Genomic DNA, 10672 nt, shown 5'->3' on the forward strand with positions numbered 1-10672 from the left:
AGTGCCCCTCCCCTCTCCCCAAACCCTAGCCTCTCCTCCTCCACATAATACTCCCGTAGCGCATAGGCGAAGCCCTGCCGGAGTTCTCCACCACCACCGCCACCACGCTGTCGTGCTGCCGGGATTCCGAGGAGGATCTACTACTTCCGCTTCCCGCTGGAACGGGGAGAAGGACGCCGTCTTCATCAACACCGTACGTGTGACCGAGTACGGAGGTGCTGCCCGATTGTGGCGCCGTCAAGATCTTATACGCGCTTTTGAAAGCGGCAAGTGATCATCTTCTGCAACAACGAGATCTAATCTCGTAGGCTTTGGAAATCTTCAAGGGCTAGTCTCGTGATCCCCTCGTTGCTACCGTCTTCTAGATTAGATCTTGGCTTGTGTTTTCGTTCTTGCGGTAGGAAATTTTTTGTTTTCTATGCTACGAATCCCTTCAGTGGTATCAGAGCCGTGTCTATGCATAGATTGGTTGCACGAGTAGAACACAATTGTTTTGTGGGCGTTGATGCTTTGTTGTCTTTAGTTTGTGTACTTTGCATCTTGCGGCATGGTGGGATGAAGCGGCTCGGGCTAACTTTACATGACCGCGTTCATGAGACTTGCTCCACGTTCGACATGCAACTTGTATTGCATAAGTGGCTTTGCGGGTGGTTGTCTCTCCCACCATAGTGAAGATTCAATTTACTCTTTCTATTGACAACACTAGTATCACCGTTGTGGTTCATGTTCGTAGGTAGATTGGATATTACTCGAAAACCCTAAACCACGTAAAATATGCAAACCAATTAGAGGCGTCTAACTTGTTTTTGCAGGGTTTGGTGATGTGATATGGCCATGATGTGATGATGAATATGTATGAGATGATCATTATTGTATTGTGGCAACCGGCAAGAGCCTTATGGTTGTCTTTATATTTCATGTTGTAGTATTATTTCAAAGTAGTTGTAACAGTTGCTACACACGGTGAACAACCATGAAGACGGCGCCACGGACCTTGATGCTACGCCAACGATGATGGAGATCATGCCCGTTGATGATGGAGTTCATGTCCGTGCTTTGGAGATGAAGATCAAAGGCGCAAAGACTAAAGGGCCATATCATATCACATATGAATTGCTTGTGATGTTAATCCTTTATGCATCTTATTTTTCTTAGATCGCGACGGTAGCATTATAAGATGATCCCTCACATTAATATCAAGATAATAAAGTGTTCTCCCCTCGTATGCACCGTTGCTACAGTTCGTCGTTTCGAAGCATCTCGTGATGATCGGATGTGATAGACTCTACGTTCACATACAACGGGTGTAAGCCATGTTTGCACACGCGGAATACTTGGGTTTGCTTGACGAGCATAGTGACAAGGGATTAACTTATCAATGCCTACAGATTGTAGACTAGGGTTTAAGTCGGAAGTAGAGGGCAAGTAGATCTCGAAGGTTTCAGCCGAAAAGTACTCGACGATGTGGAAACTAGGGTTGCGTGAAACAATGAATCGATGCTCTCTTTGCCCCTCGACCCCCCTTATATAGGAGGTGGAGCCGAGGGATTCGTAATACACAAGTTACAGAGTCCGGGAGGGTTTCTAACCCGTCCCGTAAAATTACAAGTCTATATTTTCTAATACAACTCCAGCTTTCCTCAGTACTAACTTGGGCTTCCGAATCTCCATATTCATCGAGTCGTGGGCCTTCAATAAACCCCGGGTACCATCTTCGGCAGGCCCATTGGGGATGCCTATGTCAGTAGCCCCCGAGATTTTGCTTGAATCGAAGAATCAGGAAAAATCTCCAACTTTATAGTCATTTAATGACTCTATCGAATTTATCACATATCTTTGGATACGCAATTATATATTGTACAGGGATAATGGTAGTTGGGGCTAGTTCATCTGACGGATCAGGTACTAGTTAACTGCTCTAGTGGCAATCCGCAAAAACCTACTTCAAGATCACGTCCCCGGACATGATCTTGGGATACCGGTGTTAACTTCGACGAGTGCCGCTTAAGGTCTTACCATTCTGTCGAGTCCCGGCCATATTTTATCGGGTACCTAACGCGTCCGTTAGGATTTTTCTTCGTATCTGTTAATACGGAAAAAAGTAGCAAACCGACGTCAGAGATGGTGCCACGCCGCTCAGAACGGATCTGGGGTCTTACCTTCGCAAAGTTTTGCGGCATTCAGAGATTATTCGCGACTTTGGTGCTCTGAGAATATATTGTCGAGTGCTTTTTTGGCTGTTGGAATAGCACATTTTATTGAGTCAACGGATGACTTATCTTGCCCTCCCGATGGGAGTATATGCAGAGTTATTTATATAACTCGAAATATGCTCACTTCTTCTTCCTTCTCTTTTTTCTACTTTTTTTATAATTTCATCGGGCACGCAAACAGCGTTCCCGATGGGAGTAGCCCCCGAGGCTACAGCCAAGGACTAGTGCTAGGTTGTAGGCTCAAAACTTTAACACCTTATGTCGCTATATTATCATTCTTTCTCGACCTTTTCATATCTATCGGGTGCGCGACCAGCGCTCCCGATGGGAGTAGCCCCCGAGGCTATGAACAAATGCTTGTATTTGGTCATAGGCTCTCGCCATTTCTATTTTGTCATACTCGTATTTTTCTTTTTTCCAAAGTAGCCCCCGAGCATTTGAGCAAAAACTTGTATTTGATCAAAGGCTTCTCGAAATTACCAATAGTCTTTGTCTGCCGCCAATTTCATTAATCTTCAGAGCCGAGATTTTTTCTTTTGGCAAGTGATACGTCTCAAACGTATCTATAATTTCTTATGTTTCATGCTACTTTTATGATGATACTCACATGTTTTATACACATTATATGTCATATTTATGCATTTTCCGGCACTAACCTATTGACGAGATGCCGAAGAGCCAGCTTGTTGTTTTCTGCGTTTTTTGCTTCGTAAATCCTAGTAAGGAAATATTCTCGGAATTGGACGAAATCAACGCCTGTGCTTCTATTTTTGCACGAAGCTTCCGAAGTCCGAGGGAGAGACGAAGTGGGGCCACGAGGCGCCGCCACAATAGGGCGGCGCGGCCAACGAGGGGCCCGCGCGGCCTCGTTGTGTGGGGCCCCGTGGCGCCTCCCGACCTGCCCTTCCGCCTACTTAAGGTCTTCGTCGAGAAACCCCCGCACCGAGAGCCACGATACGGAAAACCTTCCGCAGACGCTGCCGCCGCCAATCCCATCTCGGGGATTCGGAGATCGCCTTCGGCACCTCGCCGGAGAGGGGAATCATCTCCCGGAGGTCTCTTCATCGCCATGATCGCCTCCGGATCGATGTGTGAGTAGTTCACCCCTGGACTATGGGTCCATATCGCAGCTAGATGGTCGTCTTCTCCTCATTGTGCTATCATGTTAGATCTTGTGAGCTGCCTATCATGATCAAGATCATCTATCCGTAATCCTTCATGTTGTGTTTGTTGGGATCCGATGAATATTGAATACTATGTCAAGTTGATTATCAATCTATCATATATGTTATTTATGTTCTTGCATGCTCTCCGTTGCTAGTAGAGGCTCTAGCCAAGTTGATACTTGTGACTCCAAGAGGGAGTATTTATGCTCGATAGTGGGTTCATGCCTCCATTAAATCCGGGACAAGTGACATAAAGTTCTAAGGTTGTGGATGTGTCGTTGCCACTAGGGATAAAACATCGATGCTTTGTCTAAGGATATTTGTGTTGATTACATTACGCACCATACTTAATGCAATTGTCCGTTGTTTACAACTTAATACCGGAGGGGGTTCGGATGATAACCTCGAAGGTGGACTTTTTAGGCATAGATGCATGCCGGATAGCAGCCTATGTACTTTGTCGTAATGCCTCGATTAAATCTCATAGTACTCATCATGATATATGTATGTGCATTGTTATGCCTTCTTTATTTGTCAATTGCCCAACTCGTAATTTGTTCACCCAACATCTCGCTTATCTTATGGGAGAGACACCACTAGTGATCCGTGGACCCCGGTCCTATTTTTTACATCCGAAATACAATCCGCTGCAATTGTTCTTTACTCGTTCTTCGCAAATAACCATCATCATCCACACTATACATCTAATCCTTTGTTTACAGCAAGCCGGTGAGATTGACAACCTCACCGTCACGTTGGGGCAAAGTTCTCGTGATTGTGTTGTGCAGGTTCCACGTTGGCGCCGAATCCCCGGTGTTGCGCCGCACTACACTCCTCCGCCATCAACCTTCAACGTGCTTCTTGGCTCCTACTGGTTCGATAAACCTTGGTTTCTTTCTGAGGGAAAACTTGCTACTGTACGCATCACACCTTCCTCTTGGGGTTCCCAACGGACGTGTCGACTGCACGCATCAAGATCTTTTCTGGCGCCGTTGCCGGGGAGATCAAGACACGCTGCAAGGGGAGTCTCCACATCCAATCTCTTTACTTTGTTTTTGTCTTGCTTTACTTTATTTTATTTACCGCTTTGTTTGCTTCTTATATCAAAAACACAAAAAATTAGTTGCTAGTTTTACTTTATTTACTGTCTTGTTCTCTATATAAAAAACACAAAAAAATAGTTACTTGCATTTACTTTATTTACCTTTAGTTTATTTCATCATGTTTCCTCCTAAATTCACTCTGAAAGACATACCGGTAGGACGAGGGTCTATAATTGGGAGAGATAATATAGAAGATTTTTTCACTCATGTTAGTACCGCTGAAGATTTTGAAGATAGACACCTGGTAGAACTTGCTCCTACTTATGAAATTGCTGTTGCTTCTTTAGTACACATGTTGGAAACTAAATTTGTTAATCTCAATCCTATAATCCAACACATGTTTCTCACACTCGGTGACAAAGTATTAACTTGTCAATGCCTACAAGTTGTAGACTAGGGTTTCGTTGGATATAGAGGGCAAGTAGATCTCGAAGGTTTCAGCCGAAAAGTACTCGACGATGTAAAAGATAGGGTTTGTGAGACGATGATTCGATCCTTTCTTTGTTCCTCGACTCCCCCTTATATAGGAGGTGGAGCCGAGGGATTCGTGATTCACAAGTTTACAGAGTCCGGGAGGGTTTCTAACCCTTCCCGCAAGATTACAAATAATGCCTCCTATTACAACTCTAGCTTTCCTTAATAATATCTTGGGTTTCTGAATCTTCTTATCCTTCGGGTCGTGGGCCTTCAGTAAACCCCGGGTACTTTCTTGCGCAGGCCCATTGGGGGTGCCTATGTCAGTAGCCCCCGAGATTTTGCTTGAATCGCAGAATCAGGGAAAATCTCCACCTTTATATTTATTCTACAACTCTGAACTTTACCACATATCTTTGCATACGAATTTCTATATTGTACAGGGATAATGGTAGTTGGGGCTAGTTCATCTGACGGATCAGGTACTAGTTAACTGCTCTAGTGGCAATCCGCAAAAACCTACTTCAAAATCACGTCCCCGGACATGATCTCGGGATACCGGTGTAAACTTCGACAGGTGCCGCTTAAGGTCTTACCATTCCGTCGAGTCCCGCTCATATTTATCGGGTACCTAACGCGTCCGTTAGGATTTTTCTTCGTATCCGTTGATACGGAAAAAAGTAGCAAACCGACGTCAGAGACGGCGCCACGCCACACAGAACGGATCCGGGGTCTTACCTTCGCAAAGTTTTGCGGCATTCAGAAATTGTTCGCAACTTTGGCGTTCTGAGAATATATTGTCGAGTGCTTATTCGGCTGTTGGAATAGCACATTTTATCGAGTCAATGTATGACTTATATTGCCTTCCCGATGGGAGTATATGTAGAGTTATTTGTATAACTCGAAATATACTCATTTCTTTCTCTTCTCTTCTCTTCTTCTTCTTTTTTTTTATAATTTCATCGGGCACGCGAACAGCGTTCCCTATGGGAGTAGCCCCCGAGGCTACAACCAAGGACTTGTGCTTGGTTGTAGGCTCAACATTCTAATGCCTCATGTCGCTATATTGTATTTCTTTCTCGAGGTTTCATATCTGTCGGGTGCGCGAACAGCGCTCCCGATGGGAGTAGCCCCCGAGGCTATGAACAAATTCTTGCGTTTGGTCATAGGCTCTCGCCATTTCTATTTTGTCATCTCCAAATGTTTCTTTTTTTTCCAAAGTAGCCCCCAAGCATTTGAGCAAATACTTGTATTTGTTCAAAGGCTCTCGAGATAAACCATAGTCTTCTGGTGTCGCCGTTCTTGCAAAGCTTCATAGCCGAGAGTTTCTTTTACCAAGGTGACATCACTGCTGATGACAGCCACGACCAATGTATCGGGAAAACGCGAGAACCGCTTATCTCTCTGCCTTGTGGGCCCGTAAATCTCGTCAACTTGACACGTTGTGCAAGTGGGGGACACACGTCCTCCGCTTTTCCCGGCGCACGCATCGTAGCCGCTGTGCTTTCTTGTCTATATGAAATTACTTTTTACCCCTTGTCCACGTGTACAACATCTGTTCCTCAAATTCTTAATCCAACGGCGCGTCCGTTCAACGCACCTCTATATAGAGGCATCGTCTTCCTCCTCTAACCCTTTCGCATGCGCCGCATCTCTGCTCCTCCTCTGCAAGATTCTCCATTGCTCTCGTTGCTCCAAGCGCCCAGCCATTCGCACACCCTTCGCCATCAAACTCACTGATGCCTTCGCGCAAGCTCACGAAGCACAGCATACCTGAATCGAGGATGACGACTGAAGATCTGGGGAACACAGAGTGGGAGAGATCCAGAATTTCCCCTCAAGACATCAACCTCGCCGAAGAAGTTGGGGATCAGCGACGAAAGAGAGTGCGCTTCGCTTTCCCAGCTGAAGAAAGCTATCCAACCCCTCCAATGGAATATCGGGTCGGCTTCGTCGACCACCTCATCCGTGGTCTTTCTCGCCCCCATTCACAATTTCTTGAGGGGATTGCTTTTTATGTACGGATTGCAACCGCATCATCTCACTCCCAACTCCATCCTCCACATCTCCATCTTTATCACGCTTTGCGAAGCTTTCCTTGGAGTCCAGCCCTAACCGGGCTCTATGGAAACGCATTTTCTCTCGTCGCCGTAATGGCTCCCACGGCGTTGCCTATAACATTGGCGGCGTTGTGATCTCGCGTCCATCCCGACGTCGAATATTTCGACGTCAAATTCCCCGACTCAGTACAAGGGTGGCGAAAAAGTGGTTGTATATTCATGAGGAGAACCATGGATCTGTTGAAGACAACATCCCTCCTTTTGATGGCACCGAGAAAATCTGCCGCCAGCGTTCCTGGGATGCAGAGGCTACCGACGAAGAAAAAGCAGCGACAGAGGCTTTAATGACACGCATTCGCCAACTCCAAAATACCCGAGGTCAAGAACTATCGGGTGTCCAAATCACAGCGTACTTCCTTAGGACCAGGGTGCAACCCCTGCAAGCTCGCAAGAATCCCCTCTGGAAATATGCTGGCGACAAGGACGAAGATCGCTTGTCTGGTGGATTTGCCGGTCAAGGATTTAGAAAAACTTGTCCGCAAAATCTCCTCCCTCAACAAGAAAGATCCTATCCCCTCGTCTTGCCGCGTAAAGCCGTATAGTGCTACCAACGCACTCCCTGAGGTAATGTTTGCCAGTGCTATTTTTCTCGAGAACAAATTTTGTTGACATCCTGACCATAACTGTTTTGTCGACATTCTTCTTTTTGCGTAACCACCCAACTCTTGTTTGTCTTCCCCCTTCCCGAAGGTGGAGAGGTCGAAGAACGGGCTGTTGTCACCGACGACAACCAGTGGTACTTCTCGCCCGAGAGTGAAACCGCGGGTTCTCGAAAATCCGCGGTATCCTCTCGAAAAGGAAGATTCCGAGGCTACCGGATCGGCACACTCTCCTCCCCAGCTACTTCTCCCGTAAACAAGAGAAAGCGGGACGAAGTTGTCGACTCCGGTCCCTCCAAGACCGGCACGCCTCCTGCCGAAGAAGTTGCTCCTACCGAAAATAGGACAACTTTCGACCCTTACACCGATGCTCTCATCAGCTCGTAAGTTCCTGCCGCTATTTTTGTTGTTTGCCAATACTTGTTTCGACTATATTGTTTACTGTTTTGTTGCCTTTTGGTAGTGATGATGAGGATGATACTCAACCTATTGACGCGACCGCTCGAACGAGCACGTCCCGTACGCAGTTGTTTCGAAGCTCCTCCCCGATGGAGATGAAACTTCTCCTCCTCAACGAGATGTAGAGCATCCCACTCCAACTGCCAGCCCCCGAGCCTCTTCACCAAAGAGGGCTAGGGTAGAATCGTCCAAGGAACCACTTCTGCTGGCTGGTAGTTCTACTGCTTCTTCATTGGATGATGTAAGAATTTGTATTGTTTTCCTCTCGAATATTTCAACATTTGTCGACTTCCCCTTTGTTTCTTGCGTAAATCCTGTCGAACTTTTCCTTCTATATTGACTTTTCCTTTTTCTTTTGCTCTTTCTTCAACCTCTGATGCAGGAATTTGTTCGCCTTGGTACTCAATTCATCGGGTACCGCGACCATGCAAATAAACTTAAAGGTACTACTGTGCCCTTGTTCTTTCTGCTACATCTACTCCTTTATTTTTGCCATGTCGTTTACCTGTCGTTTATTTTTACCAGAAACTCTTGCCAAGGCCAACAAACGTGCGGACGCTCTTGCTGTTAAGTTAGAGCAAAGCGAAACAACTCGCAAGAAAGCTGAAGCGGATGTTGCTACCGTTGAAGACCTGCGTAAAAGGCTTCATGCCGCGGAAACTTCTCTGAGCGAGCATATAACCGAACAATCTGTTCGCGAAGAGGCGGTTATCAAGCGTCTGGCGTCGCAGAGCCATCGTTTTGCCAGTAAGTGCCCGAACTATTTTGACTTCCTTGAACTTCTCCTGTCTTGCTTACTTATCGATAAATTTTTGCCTTAGAAGGAAAAACGGGTCAAGAATATGAACTTAGGGATCCCGAAAACGATCCTCTTCTTGACGCGCTTTCTCTCCTTGAAATTCATGGAGACGAGGCACGCGACGGTCTTGTCGAAGCCAAGGCGGGGTTGTCACAGCTGTACCCTTATTTCTTCCCGAAGAAAGAACAACCCGCGCCGTTTCTTGCTCTTGCCAAGTGCTTCAATTCTAAAGAGAACCTCGGGCTCAAACTTCGCCAAGAAGGTTTGAAGGTTGGCGTTGAGAGCACCATTGCTCTGGTTGCCGACAGCCAACAGAATGTCGACTGGAATGGGTTGGCGACACGCAAGAGATGGAGACCAAGAAATGGCAATCGTTGATCAAGGCTGCGAAGCCAAACTCGAAGAAGGTCCTCGCCTATCTTGGATACAATCCAACTCCAGCTCCAAGTTCATCAAAGCCGGAGGTCAAGTAGACCAACTTTGCATTCTCTGTCGTTCTCTTTTGGTGCTGTCGCCTTTTATAGTTTTGGCGACAATTGACCCCTTGGTTCACTAGGAACCATCCTTTTGTAATAATTATGTAAATATGCCAAATATCAATGGAAGTCTTTTTTGCTTGATGATTGATGTTGAATCTTTTATTTCCAGATGATTTTTGACAACTATACTGCGACTCCTCATCCTTCCGATGTTTTACCTGCGTCGTCCCGTTCGAAGAAGGTTCCTGCTATTGTCGAGCATGCTGAAAACTCTTCGAGTAAAAATTCAGCGGACGACTTGGAAGAACTTCGCCAGCAACTCCAATCTATGAAGAAACAATCACTTATGATGATGGAACAATCTCGAAAATCGTCCGAGAGGGAAAAGACTGCGCTTCAACAAGCTCAAGATGCCATAGCTGCCAAGGAAGCCGCTGTTTCTGAAGCTGCAAAAGCGACGACTCGAGAAAATTTTATGCTTGATTTGATGATTGAAGCCAGTGCAGATATGTCAGGTATGCTCTTGCAAACCGAGATTCCCGTTTTCTCGCTATTTTCTTTTTTTTGAGATTCTTATGTTGTCGCCAACTAGGCTCCTTTATCGACGCTGCTGCTGAGGATGAAAGGGTGAATACCATGACGAACCTCCTTGTTAACCTTTCTCTTGACCACGGTTCTCTTTTCTGGGCTACTCCAGAACGTACCCGACAGATTGTCAGGTTTCAAGACCGCGCCTGTCAGGTTCGCGAGTTCCTTGATTTCTGCACCAGAACACTGACCCTGGTTTACAAGACGCTGTTTCCTGGGAACGAGGCACCCGACACCATTCTTGGTTTGTTGGAAAAGTTTCAAGATGCCCCTCGTATCCATCACTTTGTACGAGCTCAACTATCTGCCGGTGCCAGGTTTGCTATGATGATGATCAAAATCTGCTATCCCAAGTTTGACATGAGCCAAATTGTTACCAAGTGCTTAGCCAAGATGGCGAAAAGGAAGAGGGGTGTCGGCAAAATTGATGATCATGTGACCCCTGTTGCAGAAGATATGATGGATGAACTTCTTCGGATGGACTCTGAATTCTTCGAAAGGGGCAGCTATGCTGAACATAGTACTCGTACTGCAAATACTGGAAGGATGACCATAGATAATATACTGAGCCGCAATTGACTTTCTTTTTCTTTTAACCTGTCGATTTTTCTCTAAAATGGCGTCATGTATTGTTGCAAACATATACTATATTGTAAAGTTTAGGAAATATTTCTATTTTTCTTCCTCAAGCCCCCGAGTGTTTCGGTGGTAAATCTCTTTATTGTGTATGCG

Source organism: Lolium rigidum, chromosome 1 (genome assembly GCF_022539505.1).
Source record: "Lolium rigidum isolate FL_2022 chromosome 1, APGP_CSIRO_Lrig_0.1, whole genome shotgun sequence".
Taxonomy (NCBI): Eukaryota; Viridiplantae; Streptophyta; class Magnoliopsida; order Poales; family Poaceae; genus Lolium; species Lolium rigidum.